Raw genomic sequence first — 19,835 nt, 5'->3', positions numbered from 1 at the left:
CTGCTTCCACTTTTTAGCATGCATGTAGTCCTGTATTGCAGCTTCCCCAGGTTGGCACCTCATTTTTAGGTACACCTGGTGCTGCTCCTGGCATGCTCTTCTACACTCCTTATTGAACCAGGGTTGGTCCCCTGGCTTGATGGTAATGGTAGAGTGAGGGATATGCCGGGCCATGAGGTTACAGATTATGGTGGAATACAATTCTGCTGCTGCTGATGGCCCACAGCGCCTCATGGGTGCCCAGTTCTGAGCTGCTGGATCTGTTCTGAATCTATCCCATTTAGCATGGTGGTAGTGCCAAACAACACGATGGAGGGTGTCCTCAGTGTGAAGACGGGACTTTGTCTCCACAAAGACTGTGCGGTGGTCACTGCTACCAATACTGTCATGGACAGATGCATCTGCGACAGGTAGATTGGTGAGGACAAGTAGGTTTTTCCCTCATGTTGGTTCTCTCACCACCTGTCGCAGGCCCAGACTGGCAGTTATGTCCTTCAGAGCTCGGCCAACAGTGGTGCTACCGAGCCACTCTTGGTGATGGACATTGAAGTCCCCCACCCAGAGTACATTCTGTACCCTTGCTACTCTCAGTGCTTCTTCCAAGTGGTGTTCAACATGGAGGATTACTGATTCATCAGCTGAGGGAGGGCGGTAGGTGGTAATCAGCAGGAGGTTTCCTTGCCCATGCTTGACCTGAAGCCATGAGATTTCATGGGGTCTGGAGTCAATGTTGAGCACTCCCAGGGCCACTCCTTCCTGACTGTATACCACTGTGCCGCCACCCCTGGTGGGTCTGTCCTGCCGGCGGGACAGGACATACCCAGGGATGGTGATGGAGGATTTCTAGTCTGCACGGCTCAGTACCACACCGTGTAGAGCACTGAGCCTCTAGGCCATATTGTGGGGGGTGGGGCCTAAAATAAAAAACAAAATAGTGGAGATACACAGATCCATCACCATCTTAAAAGAGAAAAGATAATTCCATGTTTCAGATACAGATAATTTGCAGGGACTGGTGGAGCTACAATACTTAGTTTTAAACATGTTCAGGGGCTTTGTATATTGGCAAAATATATACAGTCTTTGAACACTTTAATCCTCGTTATTATCTGAATATTCAACAATATTTTGGGAAGAATAGTCAAATTGTACAAAATTGCTACATAGTAAAAATGGATTTTATTTTAAAAAATGCAAAAGACATTCAGTACCCAACTCCAGCTGTTGTTTCTCTTTACAGATAAGTCTAGTATTCAAATAAGGATTTCTCTGCAGGGCATAGACAAACTATTTTTGTTATATTTATTGTTTGGTTTAATGTTTCCTTGATTATTTTACCCTTATCAACTTCCTTCCACAGTAGGATAGCCATCTGTCAGATTTTGAACCGGACAGTCTGGTTTCAGGGCTGGCTGCCCAGTAATTTTTATGGCTGAAAATCAGATGGGAAAAGTCTGCTTGTTGAACGCTTGAATGTTCTTGGCTCCCCAGATGTTGTTGAGTTTATCCAAGAGCAACTGAGCCATACAGACCAGGAAAGTACCAGATTCAATCCCGATCTGCTGGTCTGAGCTGAAGCAGCAGGTGGAGCATCACAATTGTCCTCCAGACCCTGGATTAAGAGGAGAAAATCAATCCAAGTACCTGGTCCTAATCACTATCCAGCAACCCATAATGGAGTGCAAGTTCAGCTTTGGTGCCTCCTATGACTGAAAAGCCTCCCAGCAGTCACTGTTGAGGCTTGCACATGCACTGGGAAAGGCATTGAAGAGCAATATTCCCCATGAAACTGTGCCCCATTAAGGAATCAATACTTTCAGGAGACCGAGAGAGATAAATTGTCATGGTAAAAAAATGCTTCAAGCACTTAAAGCAACTTAGAGCTGTACATTTTACATTGTCTCCCAATAAATACACATTCAATAACAAGTTGGATTAAACTGGAAGCCCCATGTGTCTCTCAGTTGCTGAAGTTAATCTTGAAACAACAAAAATATGCATGTATATAGTACTTTTAGCATTATAAAACTTCCCAAGGTGCTTCACATAGAGGAGAACAGATGCCAAGCAATAAGAGACACGATCAAAGGCATGGTTTTGAGGAGACTTAAAAGTGAGGAAAGTAGCAGCAAGGAAAATAGGCTTAGGGAGGAGTTCTAGAGTGTGGGCCTGAAGTTGAAGGCTTTGTCACCATTGGAGGCATAGTGGGAAGAGGGGATCACACTGGAGGCTAAAATTGGGCAGTTGAAGAGCTGTTGGAGGTTTCAGGCAGGGTAAGGCAAAAACATGAAGGTATTTATAGACAGAGATTTTAAATTCATTGTATTGGAGGAAGGCAGCGACTGGAGGTCAGCAGGACCGAGGTGGTAAGTTAATGGAAGGATGCAAGTGATGGAATTTTGGGGGCATTTGGTTGTTTGTGGTGAAGGCCAGCATGGAGAGCATTGAAGAAATCAAGTCTTGAACACATGGATAAGGGTTGCAGTGGCAGTGGCAGTGGGAGTGAAGTAAGTAGATGTGGGCAATGTTGTGGGGGTGGAAGTAACCAGTCTTAATGATGTATGGTGTTTGAAGCTTTGCTCAGGATTGTACAGGTTACCAAGATTATGTACAGTCTGGTTCAGCCTGAGTGAACTGCTGAGAAGGGAATGTAGTTGGGGGTTGGGATGCAGAGTCTTTGGCAGGAAACAAATAAGTTGGATTCTGTTTCCCAATGTCCAGTCCTGACTTGTACATAACTGATACCAACTCGACAGAGATCTTCATAGAACCAACCATGGTGATGTGAAGGTAAATCTAGTGTCTTCAGTATACATATGGAAATTGGTCCCTTGTCTGTGGATAAAGTCTCTGAGGGTCTGCAGTAAATGAGGAAACAGAGGGAGCCAAGGATGAAACCCTGGAATGCTCCAGAGGACACCATAGAGGGCTGGAGATGAATTTGTTGCTCGAAATGTGCTGGCAATACTGGGATAGGAACAAAAGTCACAGCAGCCCTCTTGAGGTGGAGAAAGATAGAATGGTTAACTTTGTAATACAACCCAGAGGGTTGAGTAGGATAAGGACAGATAACATGCCATGGTCATGTTCACAGAGGATGACATTGGTGACTTTGTGGTCCTATAATTTGGTTGATTGGGTGAAGAAGGAGTATGGGATTTAAATAGTTGCCTACACTTAGTTGAATCTCTAATTTATTTGTAGAAAAGTAATACAACCTCTTAACAGTTCCAAAAACCATCAGAAAACTTCTGAATCATAAAAAGCAACAACTTACATTATACAGCTGCTTTGACATAACCTAAGACCTTCCTGGTCCGTGCGGCTGAGTAAAAAGGCACTTTAAAGAGGGAGAGTGGTGTACACCGAACAGGGAGTAGGGTCGAAATTAGGGATTACTAAAGGCTTAGTCAAAGAGGTGAATTTTGAAGAAGCTTTTGAAAGTGGGGAGAGAGGTAACTTGGTGAAGACATTTAAGTAGAAAATTCGAGAATCAGGGACATGGTAGCTAATAATCCTAGAGTAGAGGGAGGGGAGAAGAGATGCACAAGGCATCAGAAGATTGCAATGGTAGGGTGCAGCAAGGCCATGTATTGATTTTGAGATTAGGATGAGGATTTTGAAGTCTGTGCTGGGAGGCATGGTTAGGGGCGTGGTGTTGGCAATTACAGAGATTGTGTGTGTCAGATACAGTGCAGGCTGCAGAATTTTGCATGAGTTAGAATTTGTGTAGGGTACAGTTGGGGATGCTGGTGAGGGAAGCGTTAAAGACAAGCTTGTTGTCCATATGGTCCAATTTACGTGCATGCCTTGCAGGCCACCCATAAACTGTAAATCCATTTTCCCATTAGATTGCATATCTTAAGTTGATACTAATCTAATATAGACCCTGTAGGTATTCTTTAGTGTCTGTAACTTGCGTTGCTTCTACCGCTGTCATTTCCCCCCCTCTGTCTGATCCGATAGTTTTTGTTTGGTTTCTGCAGCCTTTATATTGTAATTGAAAGACAATTCCTCCATGGTTATGGATTTGGTTTTAAAAAAAATCTTATTTTATATGCCTATTTAGACAGGCAACCTAGGTGGCTCAGCCCCTCCTATAGGCTTAACCTTATTTCTGCTGACAAAATGAACAGCTCAGAACCTCCTTCGGCTGTTAAACTCTATTTCACAGCCATTATTTGGGATTTACTCTTTCGCCACTCCTAGTCTTGAAGTATTGCAGACATTTCTTCTCCTGTAATCTCTTTCAGCTTTCTGTTCCCCAGCAATTAACATTTATCTTCAAAAAGCAAAATACTGTGGCAAAACCACTAAGAGACTCTCACAGTGACTTACATAATTGTCTGTAACCAATGTTATTACCTTTCAAGTTGGCTCTGGTTAAACAGAGCTAGATCGACAACATCGCGATCTGACGCGATGACGTCATCACGCGGGTCACGTGACATCCCCTTCGGCGGGAAACGTCATGACGTCAGAGGTAGAGGGCGGGGCCAGCCAGTCCTCGTGTGGATTGAAAGAGAAAAGACCTGTTTTGAGCTTCTCCTGTAGTTTCTTGTTTTGTAAAGTTCTTAGACAATAAATTCAGTTTGTTAACTTCCAGTAAGTTATAGATTCTTTGTTAGGAGTGCAGAGACTCCTACAATACTGCAGATGCTAGAAATCTGAAACAAAAACAGAAAATGCTGGAAACTCACTGCAGGTCAGTCAGTATCTGTGGTGAGAGAAACGAGTTAACATTTCAGGTCGATGACCTTTCGTCAGAACTGGAAAAAGTTAGAGATGTAACAGATTTTAAGCAAGTGCAGGGGCAGGGAAAGGGGGGAGGGGGGAAAGAACAAAAGGGAAGGTCTGTGATAGGGTGGAAGGCAGGAGAGATTAAATGACAAAAGGTATGATTGCACAAAGCAAAAGGTGATGGTAACGGGACAAGTGAAGAAACAAAAGATGAGTCTAGAAGAGGTGTGAACAGGAATAACAGAAGCATCAACAGCTGACATCTGAAAAAATAGGGGCATAGGTTATGGTCTGCAATTAGGAACATAGGAACAGGAATAGGCTATTCAGTCCCTCGAGCCTGTTCTGCCATTCAATGAGATCATGGCTGATCTGCGACCTAACCCGCCTTTGGCCCATATCCCTTAATATCTTTGGTTAAGAAAAAGCCATCAATCTCAGATTTAAAATGAACAATTGATCTAGCATCAATTGCCATTTGCGGAAGCGAGTTCGAAACTTCTACCATTTTTTGTGTGTAGAAGTGTTTCCTAATTTCACTCCTGAAAGGTCTGGCTCTAATTTTTAGACTATGCCCCCTAGTCCTAGAATCCCCAACCAGCGGAAATAGTTTCTCTCTATCTACCCTATCTGTGCCCCTTAATATTTTGAAAAGTTCGATCAGATCACCCTTTAACCTTCTAAATTCTAGGGAATACAACCCTAATTTGTGTAATCTCTCCTCGTAACTTAACCCTTGAAGTCCGGGTATCATTCTGGTAAACCTACACTGCACTCCCTTCAAGGCCAATATATCCTTCCTAAGGTGCGGTGCCCAGAACTGCTCATAGTGCTCCAGGTGTGGTCTAACCAGGGTTTTGTACAGCTGCAGCATAACTTCTACCCTGGCAAAGGGTTCACACCTGAAATGTTAATGGCCCAGAAATTCGGGTTGGGGGCTTCCCGCGGGTGCAAGCCCCCGACCTGCACTTACCTTGCGCGCTGGCAGTTGAGCTGTAGGGCCCCGTGGAATTCCGATCCGGGGCCTGGCCCAGCTGCTGGCGCGCAGTGCTTGCGTGTCCCAGGGGCGCAGTTAGTTCGATGCATCCCCTGGGATCACGTGGGCCATGGGCAGCCAATCGGAGCAGGGAATGCTCCATTCATAAGTCTTGACAGGAAGACCTGTCAAGACTTATAAATACTACGGCCCCAAAATAGCAGTAAACCTTCAAATAATTTTTTTTTTTTAAATCACATTTTTTAAATAAACTATAAATTACATTAAATAACTATTTTAAACAATAATTTAGATTTTTGAAAAAAATAATTTTATATTCTAACGGGGCTAAAAATAAACTTACCTTGCTTTAAAGTATTTAAAAATAATAAACCTGTGGAAAAAATGTTTTAATTTTAATTAATTGACCACTTACCTTGTAAAAAGCAGGCCTTACGCCTGCTTTTTACATTTCTAAATTCTAAAAACTTACCCTCCCGGAGAAACCTGTAAAAAAAACGTAAGTTCAAAGCGCAAGCGCAGACTCCCCTGCGCACGCGTTCGACCTCTGAACCCCTGCTTTCAGAGGAACGAAAGTGCCGGTTTCCCGCACATGCGCAGTGCATGCAGGAAACCGGCACTTCCATCGGGCACACAGGTGAGTACCCCGTGCGTACTCACCCGTGGAGACCCGAATTTCTGGGCCATTAATGTGTATTCTCTCTAAAGATGCTGACTGACTTGTTCGGAGTTTGCAGCATTTTCTGTTTTTGTTTTAATATTTATCCAGCAAGGTTGCACTCCAGTGTCTCAGTGCCCCTTTGTTTGGTCTTCAATTTGTTATCCTAGTTTTTAGTCTTTCTTTGTTTAATCTCGAGGTTATGTTGTCTGTTTGACGACATTCCTTGTTGTCTCCATGTTTTGAGGTCACATACAATCCAGCTGGTTATTCCAACTGCAGAATTACTTCCTGCAGAACTGTAGATGAACTGATTGTGTGCAAAAAAAAGTCCATGGATTGCAAACAGATCTCAAACTGTTGTGCAAATTAGGAATGTGAAGTAGAAATTTTACTGTCAGTTGTCTGCATTCAAATTTGTAAACTGAACACAGAGTTGTTTTTTTAGTGTAGTGGTGTTTCTGTCTGTGTCTGACGTAATTGCTGGAGGAAAGCTCGGGGGAGCTTGTGATCCGAGGTGCTGATCCGCATGGGATGCCTGGAGTGTGTCTGTCTCAGTGACTGCTACCATAAGCAATTTAACATTCAATCACACACTGCTCCTGGGAGATCGGTCACTACACATTTTCATGGTTGACCTGGTTTATTTTTCTTTCCTTTTTATGCAGCCACAGAGCCCTTAATTTTTATAAAAACTTATTCTTCTCCTGTGGGCCATGATTGAAGATTTTTTTCCCTCCCATTGCCAGCAGGCTTGAAATCATAATGACTTTTTCACTAGACATTCAAAGGTAATGGGAGCCAGAGTATGGGGAGAGACAGAGTGAAATGTGGAAGATGAGTTAAGACTGAGATGCCTTGAGTGGAGACGGCAAGTACAAAATGGTCAGTGTGAAGGGGGAAAGAAGGGTGTGAGATTGTGGAACAATCAGAAGAGAGTTGCAAATCTTCTTCTTAGGCAGTCCCTCGGAACCGAGTATGACTTACTTCCACGTTAAAAATGAGTTCACAGGTGACTGAGTCCAATGCGGGACCTACAGTCTCTGTCACAGGTGGGGCAGACGGTGGTTGAAGGGGCAGGTGGGTGAGGTGCTTGGGTTGACGTGCGCTCCTTGCGCTGTCTGCGCTTGGCTTCCGGCGAAGAGACTCGAGGTGTTCGGCGCCATCTCGGATGCTTCTCCTCCACTTTGTGCGGTCTTGGGCCAGGGATTCCAGGTGTCCATGGGGTTGTTACACTTTTTCAAGGAGGCTTTGAGGGTGTCCTTGAAGCGTTTCCTCTGCCCACCTGGGGTTCTCTTGCCGTGCCGGAGCTCTGAGTAGAGCCCTTGTTTTGGGAGTCTCGTATTGGGCATGCGGACAATGTGACTCGCCCATCGGAGTTGATTGAGCGTGGTCAAAGCTTCGATGCTGGGGATGTTGGCCTGAGCAAGAACACTGACGTTGGTGCGCCTATCCTGCCAATGGATTTGCAGGATCTTGCGGAGGCAGCGTTGGTGGAACCTCACCAGTGCTTTGAGGTGCCTGCTGTACATAGTCCATGTCTCTGAGGCATACAGCAGGGCGGGTATCACTGCTGCTCTGTAGACCATGAGCTTAGTGCCGGGTTTGAGGTTCTGGTCTTCAAACACTCTCTTCCTCAGGTGACCGAAGGCTGCACTGGCACACTGAAGGCGGTGTTGGACTTCGTCGTCGACGTCTGCCCTTGTTGACAGTAGGCTCCCGAGGTATGGAAAGTGGTCCATGTTGTCCAAGGCCTTGTCGTGGATTTTGATAATCGGGGGGCAGTACTGTGTGGCGGGGGCAGGTTGGTAGAGGACCTTTGTCTTACGGATGTTTAGTGTAAGGCCCATGCTCTCGGATGCTTCGGTGAAGGTGTTGACGATGGTTTGGAGTTCGATCTCCGAGTGAGCGCAAACGCAAGCGTCATCTGCATACTGTAATTTGACGACAGAGGATGGAACGACCTCGGATCTGGACTGGAGGCGATGGAGGTTGAACAGTTTCCCATTTGTTCTGTAAATTAGCTCCGCTCCAGTGGGGAACTTACTGAGGGTGAGATGGAGCATTGCAGCAAGGAAGATCGAGAAGAGCGTTGGTGCGATGACACAGCCTTGTTTGACCCCGGTTCGTACGTGAATTGGCTCTGTGGTGGAACCGCTGGTCAGGATCACGGCTTGCATGTCATCGTGAAGCAGGCGGAGGATGGTGACAAACTTTTGAGGGCAGCCGAATTTGAGGAGGATACTCCATAATCCCTCACGGGTGACAGTGTTGAAGGCCTTTGTGAGATCAAAGAAGGCCATGTACAGCGGTTGGTGCTGTTCCCTGCATTTCTCTTGTAATTGTCATGCGGTGAAGGTCATGTCCATTGTGCCCCTTTGTGGGCGGAATCCGCATTGCGACTCTGGGAGGAGCTCTTCAGCCACTGGGAGAAGACGATTGAGGAGGATTCTTGCGATGACTTTCCCTGTGGCAGACAGCAGGGAAACTCTTCTGTAATTACCGCAATCGGACTTGTCACCTTTCTTGAAGATGGCCACAATTACGGCATCTCTGAGATCCCCTGGCATGTTCTCCTCTTTCCAGATAAGAGAAATGAGTTCATGAAATAGGTAGAAACTGAAAGTGAACAAGTCATGAAGTCACCATTTTAATCCACCAAAATGTATTTTTATTTTTTTAATGATTTCTCCTGAAGGCATTCACTCATGCCAATGTACAGTGCTTTGGTGCTTGCAGCCCACCAAGTGGCTGTTCTTAATGATTGAGCTTAGATTGTCAATGTTGGTGGGCATAATTACCATGAGGGGCATCAGTGTCAAGCCTAATCACATCCTCACCCAACATCAAGCATTTTCAGCAGCAGTCAGCATATCTACCAGCACGTCTGCATTTAGAAGGAGTGTTGCACATGAGATCACAATCCACCCCCCCCCCCCCGCCCCAGCCTCCTATTTCTGAATTAGGATCTTCCACGAGCATGTGGACTACGCCAGTAATTCCCAGCATTTGTGTGAGAGAAAATCTTTGCATGTCTCACAGCCAGGCAAGCTTTGAAGAGGGAAAAAATCTGTAGAAAATGTAAAGAAAAGAAAGAGTTGAGTAAAGATTAGAGAGAAACGCAGTATTGCTAGTTCACAGTCCCTTGTGGTCATTGTAACAGACACCACTTGTTCATATTCATGTTTATGTTGGTTGAAGTGGATGCCGCAGGTATGTAGCTCATAACTGAAAACGTTGACAGATTTGGGGGTCACTAGACAGTCAGTAGGAATAGGAAACCTAACTTCCACCCTCCCCCCTTTTCTTGCCCATAAAATTGTAGCACCTTAACTGCACAGATGGGACCAGTTAACTCAGCACAGGCCACAAATGTAAATGTGACTTGCTGAGCTGAATCACGCTTGCTGGCTCTGTGACCATCCAGACAAAAATGCTTTTCCCCCCACAAAATAAGACAATGCTTTACTACATCAAAATCATGCATGTAGTGCGCAGGATCCAGACCAACCCAGTTCATGGAAATTCAGCCATTAGCTCCATTTACAGGCAAGCACCCGGATGTAAACCCACGGTCTGTGCGTTTTTACTAAGGAAACACACTTTTGTGTGGTTGACCCTTGCTTAACCTAGCCTAATGAACTGAGAGTCAGTTCTGAACCACTGAAATTCTAAAAAATCTCAGTTGAGAATTAACACATTCAGTATCAGTTAGAATAAAAACCTCCATCTCCCAGGCCTTTAGAATTGAATGATTTTCAAATAGGCTGGTAAACAGCCTTAGCTGAATTAATCTTTGTTTCCTTACCCTTGACAGGACTCACATGATCAGAGATTTGTGATGTGATATAGTCTGATGCATGCACTGGTGTGGTCAAAATTCAGAACTGTATGCTGGATAAGTTCATATCAATCCAATCCCTAGTTCAAATGAGGTATCAGAGCAAAGGATTCAATGGACTATGTAAAGCGTAATTAAAGTGCCCCCGGGTAGAAGCGTATTCGTGCTCTCTCTGACTGTGTGTGACAAAGCCTGCTCTGTCTGTGCATGATGGCTGAGTGAGATGGGGCCCTGCTGTGTCGCAGGCTGGTAGAAAAAGATTTGCGGTTAACAGCAAAGACTGTAGCCAAATGAAACTGGACAGCAGCCAGAATGGGGGAGGTGCAGGGATCCACACGATTGGTCAGAGAGCAGTGAAACTGGAGCCTCTTTTGAAAGCTTTCACATCTAACTTTTTCCATCTGAAAGGACCTTTGTGTTTAAAACGAGGAGCTTTCTCTCAGAAATTCTTTCTCCAACCACAAGAACATTTTTTTCTTTGGCGATCGTGGCATTTTAACACTGTACTTGAAAACAAGACAATCTTACAATAATTCAGTTTGTTTCGGGATACTTGCAGCCCCTTTGTCACCCTTCAAAGAAAATGTTTGGGAAAAAAATTGCAACTGAAACAAGGCATGTACTAGTACTTCAGTTAACTTGTTGCTCACTAGACGTGATTTAGGGGTAAAAAGGATTGAAATTGCATAGTGTGATACGAGAAAGAACACACTCATGAATTTTCTCATCTGATAACTGCTGGTTTTGTTCTAAAATAGTCATTAAAATGGTTGTTCAATATTTAGGGCAAGTCTCACAGTCCATCCAAAGTGTTAGAAACAGTTTAATGTGACCCTGAGCAGGAGCGAAGGAGCTGTGAACACAGGCCAGCAAGCATCCTCTGTGTTTTACTTCTGTGGATGTTTGAGAGCCTGAATCAATTATGCATCATACATCATTTAATAGAGTATAAGAGTAAAGAAGTCTTACTACAATTATACAGGGCATTGGTGAGGCCACACCTGGAGTACTGTGTACAGTTCTGGTCTTCTTACCTATGGAAAGACATACTTGCCTTAGAGGGAGTGCAACGAAGGTTCACTAGACTGGTTCCTGGGACGGGGGGATTGTCCTATGAGGAGAGACTGAGTAGACTCGGCCTATATTCCCTAGAGTTTAGAAGAATGAGAGGTATTGTAGCAAAGACATTAAGGGGGAAAAATTCGGTATCGCCCCATTTGGGACGCCGTTATCGGCCGTGCGCAAAGTTCAGCGCCTGGCGCTAACTATCGCCTTCGACAGCAAACTTGGCTTTTATCGCCCCTGGAGGTGATTGGAGCGCTAAATCAGGTGCTTCACACCTGTCTTAAGGCGCAAACGCCGAGGAGTGAGGCGCTACCTCAGAGTGCTGGCGAAGCAAGGAAGGGCAAATCAAAATAAACCTGCAAAGTGCTGCTCAGTACTCAAAACTCCTTCACACAGTGTTGAATCTCTCCAGAAGTCAGTCTCTCTCTCTCTCTCTCTCTCAGACTGCGTGGTGCAAAAATGTCACTGACAAAAAAAGGCAGAAAGCGGTCGCCTTTAAATAGCACTCCCCTAGTCCCTTTCTGACAGCATAACGCTACCCTCAACCTGTCGTTGCTAGCGACAGGCGGTAAGGCAGGGGGCGGCACTCAGTATCCGGTCCGGGGCGCTAACGGGGCATTGCGCACTCGAATGACGTCACAATCTGCCAGTGCAGGAGATCGTGGCGGTAGTGTTCAGCGCCGCCGCAAAATGTCTAGTTAATTTCGCGAGCGGCACAAACATCACCGCGCCCGGCCTCTAGTTGCTTTGCGCCCCAATTGGCGCCCTCTTAAGACGCTAACGGGAGGCGCAAACAACTGAATTTTCCCCCCTAAGCCTTTTAAAATATGCGGACTAACACTTTTATCAAGAGTATACAAAAAAGTTTCATATTAGCGCATGTTTATTACTATCATAGGTCAGTGCAATTTCAACCCTAAGTCTTCAGACTTGCAACTAATTTCATTTGGGCTCACGCCATCCACCATATAAAACCCGAGAAAATGGAAAACGATACTATCCATATTTTTAAGATTTCAAAGAGATCTCTATTTTTGGTAATGTAATGCTCCTTTTTGGTCCAAAACCATGGCTACTCATTCTCATACCATCTGAACTGATAGAACAGACATAAGCTCGGTTACAATTTTGTTTTGTTTTATATCCCAGGTTCAATATGTGACCCTTCAGGACCTACAAACTGCAGTGCACCTTTATGCACTCAATATCTAGTAATGATCACACAGAAACCATTGTCATTCACTTTAGCTTATTGGATATGTCACAAGCCCTCTCATGAACTCCTAGACTTCAGAAAGTGGTAGAATAAACAATCTATCAGACTGTAGCTTAAACTATGAACTACGGAGGTTTATTAAAAATGAAATAAGTAGTGGCAAAAACGCTATTTTTACAGAACATTTTAGTTCGCTTTCCCTCCTCACATACAAAATAACATGATATAATAACATAATAACATAACTTTGCTAACTCTATTCATACTAAACCTGGATCTTAATTATAACTTGGATGTAGGGTTTCAGCAGACCCCTCCAGCCGTTATCTCAATGGCGCGCAAGAGCTAATGAACTGGGAATGTTGAACATAACATAAGAAATAGGAGCTGGAGTAGGCCATTTGGCCCTTCAAGCCTGCTCCTCTATTCAACAAGATCATGGCTGATCTTCTACCTCAACTCCACCTTCCTGCACTATCCCCATATCCCTTAATTCCCCTAGTTCCCAAAAATTTATCGACCTCTGTCTTGAATATACTCAACGACTGAGCATCCACAGCTCTCTGGGGTAGAGAATTCCAAAGATTCACAACCCTTTGAGTGAAGAAATTTCGCCTCATCTCAGCCATAAATGGCCGACCCCTTATTCTGAGACCCTGACCCCGTGTTCTAGATTCCCCAGCCAGGGGAAACATTTTCCCAGCATTAACCCTGTCAAGCCCCTTCAGAACGTTATATGTTTCAATTAGATCACCTCTCATTCTTCTAAACTCTAGGGAATAGAGGCCGAGTCTACTCAATCTCTCCTCATAGGACAATCCCCCCGTCCCAGGAACCAGTCTAGTGAACCTTCGTTGCACTCCCTCTAAGGCAAGTATGTCTTTCCACAGGTAAGAAGACCAGAACTGTACACAGTACTCCAGGTGTGGCCTCACCAATGCCCTGTATAATTGTAGTAAGACTTCTTTACTCTTATACTCTATTAAATGATGTATGATGCATAATTGCATCAGGCTCTCAAACATCCACAGAAGTAAAACACAGAGGATGCTTGCTGGCCTGTGTTCACAGCTCCTTCGCTCCTGCTCAGGGTCACATTAAACTGTTTCTAACACTTTGGATGGACTGTGAGACTTGCCCTAAATATTGAACAAGCATTTTAATGACAATTTTTAGAACAAAACCAGCAGTTATCAGGTGATACCAATCCAAATGGTTTAGTCATTAACACATTAAAGCTATCTTCCTCATTGCAGCAACTTGTAGACATGATGTCTGTCGAATACAATCTCACTTTAAGTAAATGGATTCTTCTCCCAATCAACTTCAGGCTTGCAGTAACCAAATGTTCAAGTGACTACCATTTTCCTATACATAATTAGCAAAATATATAGGCTTAAAAAAAATTAGAAATGTAACTGAAACTCCCAATTGGTCAGAAGCTTTGGGAGTCACTTGGCAGCCAGTGCTATTAGCATTACCGGTCTGACACCAGTGGATCAAATATGACACTTCCACTGCACTGGTGGCTCAGCAAGTTTATCCAGTAAGTACAAAAGCAAAAAACTGCGGATGCTGGAAATCTGAAATAAAAACAGCAAATGCTGGAAATACTCAGCAGGTCAGGCAGCATCTGTGGAGAGAGAAACAGAGTTAACGTTTCAGATCGATGACCCTTCATCAGAACTGGAAAAAGCTGGAGATCGAACAGGTTTTTAAGCAAGTGCAGCGGCAGGGAAAGAGGGGAGGGGAGGAAAGAGCAAAAGGGAAGGTCTGTGATAGGATGGAAGGCAGGAGAGGTTAAGAGACAAAAGGGACGATGGTGCGAGGCAAAAGGAGATGGTAATGAGACAAGTTAAGAAACAAAAGATGACCTAGATGGAAGGCAGGGGAGATTAAGAGACATTAAGAGATGGTGCAAGGTTATCCAGTAAGTAACTAAGTCAAAACAGATCAGGAAGCCGAGGGTCAATCGCTGATTTGTGCTAAATTAGCTGATCACAGCAAGGCAGTGGTAAGAATGTTACAATAGGCCTCAGCACCATTGGGATAGTGGTGAGAAAATGGACAGAGTTCCAGCTTCTGATCACTATCTTGCAATCCTTGCTGGAATTACGTGTGTAGACATCAGCATTATCACATTGCTGTTTGTGGGAGCTTCCTGTGCGCAAATTGGCTGCCACGTTTCCTACATTACAATAGTGACTACACTTCAAAAGTAGTTCATTGGCTGTAAAGCGCTTTGGGACGTCCTGTGGTCATGAAAGGCGCTATATAAATGCAAGTCTTTCTTTTGGTGAGGACACGATCAAATGTGATACTGCCTGCTGCTGCTCATTGTTGAGGTTCCCACATGAACAACAGCCACATAGGTGAGTTACTGAAGGGTGACCAGTCCACCCAGCACCCAACCTTACCCCAAGAAGACAGGAGGAGAGAAAGCTGGTGAGAGAAAAAAGTATGCCTTTTCCTCCCTCTCTATGAGAAGGCACCCAACCTTTCCTGACTGCTCCCCAGACCAGCATAACTAAGAATGATAGATGAATATTGGCTGCAGGGGTGGTCACAGCAGTGAACCTGCAATCCAGCATGGAATTGAATTTCCAATACACTGTGCCATTGCATTAGAAAAAGGATTACCACCAACTCGGGGTCCACTGTTAAAAGGGACAGTGACATATTCCTGATGTGCAGCCAATAGATGACACTATTGAACCTTTCTACGAAGCATATTTGAGAAAACTGGTGTTACTAAAAAGATACTGCATCCTCTAGCGTGGGTTAAAGCGTGATTTTGTTTAAAATCGAGGTTCCTAATGCTCTACAAACCTGCATAAATCGATGACAAGTGGATGAGTTTTGGGTTAACATCTTTCCTTTCCTCAGAATCAAATGATTCGAGCCTGATATTCAGCATTATTGACTTGAGATGAGCTTTTAAGCATTTGTATACTTGAAGATGACATCTAAGGTGTCAGGGATGAAACAGCACAAGGGGAACATCCTCTCTGCATCTACCTTGTCGAGCCCCCTCAGTATCTTATATGTTTCAATAAGATCACCTCTCATTCTTCTAAATTCCAATGAATATAGGCCCAACCTTTCTTCATAAGCCAACCCACTCATCTCAGGAATCAACCGAATGAATCGTCTCTGAACTGCCTGCAATGCAAGTATATCCTTCCTTAAATAAGGAGACCAAAAAACTGTACACAGTACTCAAGGTGTGGTCTCACCAATACCCTGTATAGTTGTAGCAGGACTTCCCTGCTTTTATACTCCAACCCCCTTGCAATAAAGGCCAACATTCCATTTGCCGTTTTGATTACTTGCTGTACCTGCATGCTAACCTTTTGTGTTTCATGCACAAGGACCCCCAGGTCCCTCTGAACTGTAGCATTTTGTAATCTCTCTCCATTTAAATAATAATTTGCTTTCTTATTTTTCCTGCCAAAGTGGATAACCTCGCACTTTCCCACATTATACTCTATCTGCTAAATGTTTGCCCACTCACTTAGCCTGTCTATATCCTTTTGCAGTTTCTTTGAGTCCTCTGCACAACTTGCTTTCCCACCCATCTTTGTATCATCCGCAAACTTGGCTACATTATGCTCGGTCACTTCATCCAAGTCATTAATGTAGATTGTAAATAGTTGAGGCTGTAGATTGTAAATAGTTAAAATTATACCAACCTCTGCCAACCTGCCCCCACCACACAGTACTGCCCCCCGATTATCAAAATCCACGACAAAGCCTTGGACAACGTGGACCACTTTCCGCGAGCCTACTGTCAACAAGGGCAGACGTCGATGACGAAGTCCAACACTGCCTTCAGTGTGCTAGTGCAGCATTCGGTTGCCTGAGGAAGAGAGTGTTTGAAGACCAGGACCTCAAACCTGGCACTAAGCTCATGGTCTACAGAGCAGCAGTGATACCCGCCCTGCTGTATGCCTCAGAGACATGGACCATGTACAGCAGGCACCTCAAAGCACTGGAGAGGTACCACCAACACTGCCTCTGCAAGATCCTGCAAATCCATTGGCAGGATAGGCGCACCAACATCAGTGTTCTCACTCAGGCCAACATTCCCAGCATCGAAGCTTTGACCACGCTCGATCAGCTCTGATGGACGGGTCACATCGTCCGCATGCCCGATACGAGACTCCCAAAAGAAGCGCTCGACTCAGAGTTCCGGCACGGCAAGAGAGCCCCAGGTGGGCAGAGGAAATGCTTCAAGGACACCCTCAAAGCCTCCTTGAAAAAGTGCAACATCCCCACTGACACCTGGGAATCCCTGGCCCAAGACCACACAAATGGGGAGGAGAAGCATCCGGGAAGGCGCCAAACACCTCGAGTCTCTTCACCGGGAGTAAGCAGAAGCCAAGAGCAAACAGCGCAAGGAGCGCACGTCAACCCAAGCACCCCACCCACCCGCCCCTTCAACCACTGTCTGCCCCACCTGTGACAGAGACTGTAGGTCCCACATTGGACTCATCAGTCACCTGAGGACTCATTTTTAATGTGGAAGCAAGTCATCCTCAGTTCCAAGGGACTGCCTAAGAAGAGAAGAGATTGTAAATAGTTAAAATTATATAATTTTTTATTCATTCATGGAATGTGGGCGTCACTGGCAAGGCCAGCATTTAATGCTATTCTAGTAGCAGGCTGGGACATTACTATGATGTGCAGAATAGCTTTAAGCTTCATGGCATACCCTGCCTCTCAGACATGTGCATGATAGTGAAAGACTTCAGGCTCAAGAGAGATAGAGGAAAAATAAAAGTGGTATTACTATTTTTTTTAATTTAACATGTGAGGCTTTACCTTGAGCTTTCTGTTCTGTACACTTTCCTTATCAGTTGAATAAGCCCCAGATATCTGCACAACTTCAAACTCAGTGTCACTGCATGATCAGCCAATAGGAAGGAAAGCACCTTTCACATCCTCAGGATGCCCCAAAGCACTTCACAGCTAATTAATTACTTCTCAAGTGCAGTCACTGTTGTAAAGTAGGCAAATGCGGCAGCCAATTTGCACACAACAAAGTCCCACAAACTGCAATGAGATAAATGACCAGATAATGGGGGAAAAATTCGGTTGGTTTGTGCCTCCTGTTAGCACCTTAAGAGGGCGCTAATGTGGCACAAAGCAACTAGCGGCTGTGCGCAGCAATGTTTGCGGTGCTCATGAAATTTACTAGACATTTTGCGGCGGCTCTAAACACTACCGCCACGATCTCCTGCGCCCGCGGATTATGACGTCAGTCGAGCGTGCAACGCCCCGGTAGCACCCCGGGCTGGGTATTGAATGGCGCCCCCTGTTGTACCACCTGCCGCTAGCAACGACAGGTTGAGGGAGGCGTTTTGCAGTAGGGAAGGGACTGGGGAACGCTATTTAAAGGCGACCGCATCCTGCCTTTTTTTGTCGGCGAAATTTTTTCACCATGCATTCTGAATGAGAGAGAGAGAATGCAGGAGATATTCAAAGCTGTGTTGAGGAGTTTTGGGTACTGAGCAGCACTTTGCAGGTTCTTTTTTATTTGATCTTCCTTGCATCGATTTAGAAGAGACTCTAAGCTCTTTCCTGGGCCTCTCCATTGTTCTTTCCAACAGATTTGATGTACAGGTCTCTCCAGGCCTAGATTCAAGTCTGCAATGAGCAGGGTGTGGATGGAGAGCAAAATCGACCCTCCCCTTTAAGAACTGGCCGGCGACAGTGTGTCTGTGTTCCATCGCAGACTGACATCACATGAGCTTCACCAGCGCTCTGAGTTAGCGCATCGCTCCTCGGCCTTTGCACCTTAAGACAGGTCTGCAGCGCCTGATTTAGTGTTCCAATCACCTCCAAGGGCGATAAAAGCCAAGTTTGTAGTCGGAGGCGATAATTAGCGCCAGACACTAAACTTTGCGCCCAGACGATAATCGCGCCCCAAACGGGGTGATACTGAATTTCTCCCCCAATCTGTTTTGGTGGTTGGTTGAGGAATAACTATAGTGCAGCACTCCCTCAGTACTACACCGAAATTGCTGCCTAGATTATTATATGCTTAAATCTTTGGAATGGATGAGCCATTTGCAGCAGATGAGATGTATTTTGTTTCTCCTGTATTCAGGTAACTGTCTATTTGTTACTAGAACACACATGCTCCAATAGAGGTTATGAAAGGAAATAATTCCCATCTTCCTGCTGCATGTCATAATTCACTACGCCACTTCTTTCAGAAACACCATTTGCTCTCAACATCTCTCAACTTGTTGCTTTGCTGCTCCTTTGCTCTGCAAATCAGAACTGGGTAGATATCCCATGGGAATGTCATCTAACTACATCTTCCCCAGGAAATCAACCTGGGTGAATAATACATCGAATACTTATAATTATCTCAGTGTAGCAAAATGTGTTACAGAATAATATTTACTGCAGCTGGGAAATTATTATTAGCTGCTATATATTTATTAGTTATAAAAACAGAAAATGCTGGAAATACTCAGCAGGTCAGGCAGCATCTGTGGAGAGAGAAACAGAGTTAACACAAAACGTAAACTCTGTTTCTCTCTCTACAGATGCTGCCTGACCTGCTGAGTATTTCTAGCATTTTGTGTTTTTATTTCCAATTTCCAGCATCTGCAGTATTTTGCTTTTATATATTTATTAGTAACTTTCTTGAATTATAGATGGTTATCGGGGACAAAATAAACTTTCATTTGGAAAGGCATGGGTTAATTAAGGAGAGCCAGCATGGATTTGTTAAAGGCAAATTGTGTCTGACTAACTTGATTGAATTCTTTGACAAAGTAACAGAGAAGTGTGATCAAGGTAGTGCAGTAGATGATGTATATATGGACTTTCGGAAGGCATTCGACAAAGTGCCACACAGGAGGCATATTAAAAAGATGGAAGCTAATGGAATTCCGGGGAAAGTGGCGGTATGCATACAAAATTGGCTCAGTGACAGGAAGCAAACAGTGGTGGTGGATGGATGTTTTTCAGACTAGCAGGTGGTTTGCAGTGGTGTTCCCCAAGGGTCAGTTTTGGTTCCACTAATCTTATCAATTTGAGGCCCAACCAAGTTTGCAGGTGATACAAAACTTGGCAAAGTAGTGGATACTGTTGAGGATAATTATAGGCTTCAGGATGACATAGACAGGATGGTGAAATGGACAGAAGCATGCAGATGGAGTTCAATTCAGAGAAGTGTGAAGTGATGCACTTTGGGAGGACTAATATGGAAAAACAGTATACTATAAATGGCACGTTTTCAAAATGTGTAGATGAGCAGAGAGACCTTGGTGTCCATATACACAAATATGGTGGTTAAAAA

At 44.5% G+C, this 19,835-nt stretch overlaps 1 protein-coding gene and 1 long non-coding RNA gene across 8 annotated transcripts in view; one reads left to right on the top strand and one right to left on the bottom strand.

Moving 5' to 3' along the window:
• sdk2b (sidekick cell adhesion molecule 2b) overlaps positions 1-19,835 on the top strand; it is a 1,061,066-nt gene that overhangs the window by 962,394 nt on the left and 78,837 nt on the right. The gene's annotated exons all lie outside the window — the stretch shown is intronic.
• LOC147102800 (uncharacterized) overlaps positions 1,161-19,835 on the bottom strand; it is a 105,982-nt gene continuing 87,307 nt past the window's right edge. Inside the window, exons 4-5 of the long non-coding RNA XR_015073114.1 lie at positions 4,366-4,667; positions 1,161-1,612 (exon numbers count right to left, since the gene is read on the bottom strand). This is a non-coding gene — a long non-coding RNA (uncharacterized LOC147102800). The remainder of the gene's footprint in view (positions 1,613-4,365; positions 4,668-19,835) is intronic.

Source organism: Somniosus microcephalus, chromosome 21 (genome assembly GCF_052327205.1).
Source record: "Somniosus microcephalus isolate GS21.2 chromosome 21, FLI_Smic_1.0, whole genome shotgun sequence".
Taxonomy (NCBI): Eukaryota; Metazoa; Chordata; class Chondrichthyes; order Squaliformes; family Somniosidae; genus Somniosus; species Somniosus microcephalus.
The sequence above is the reverse complement of the archived record's forward strand: the minus strand, read 5'-3'. Positions and strand labels throughout refer to the sequence as shown.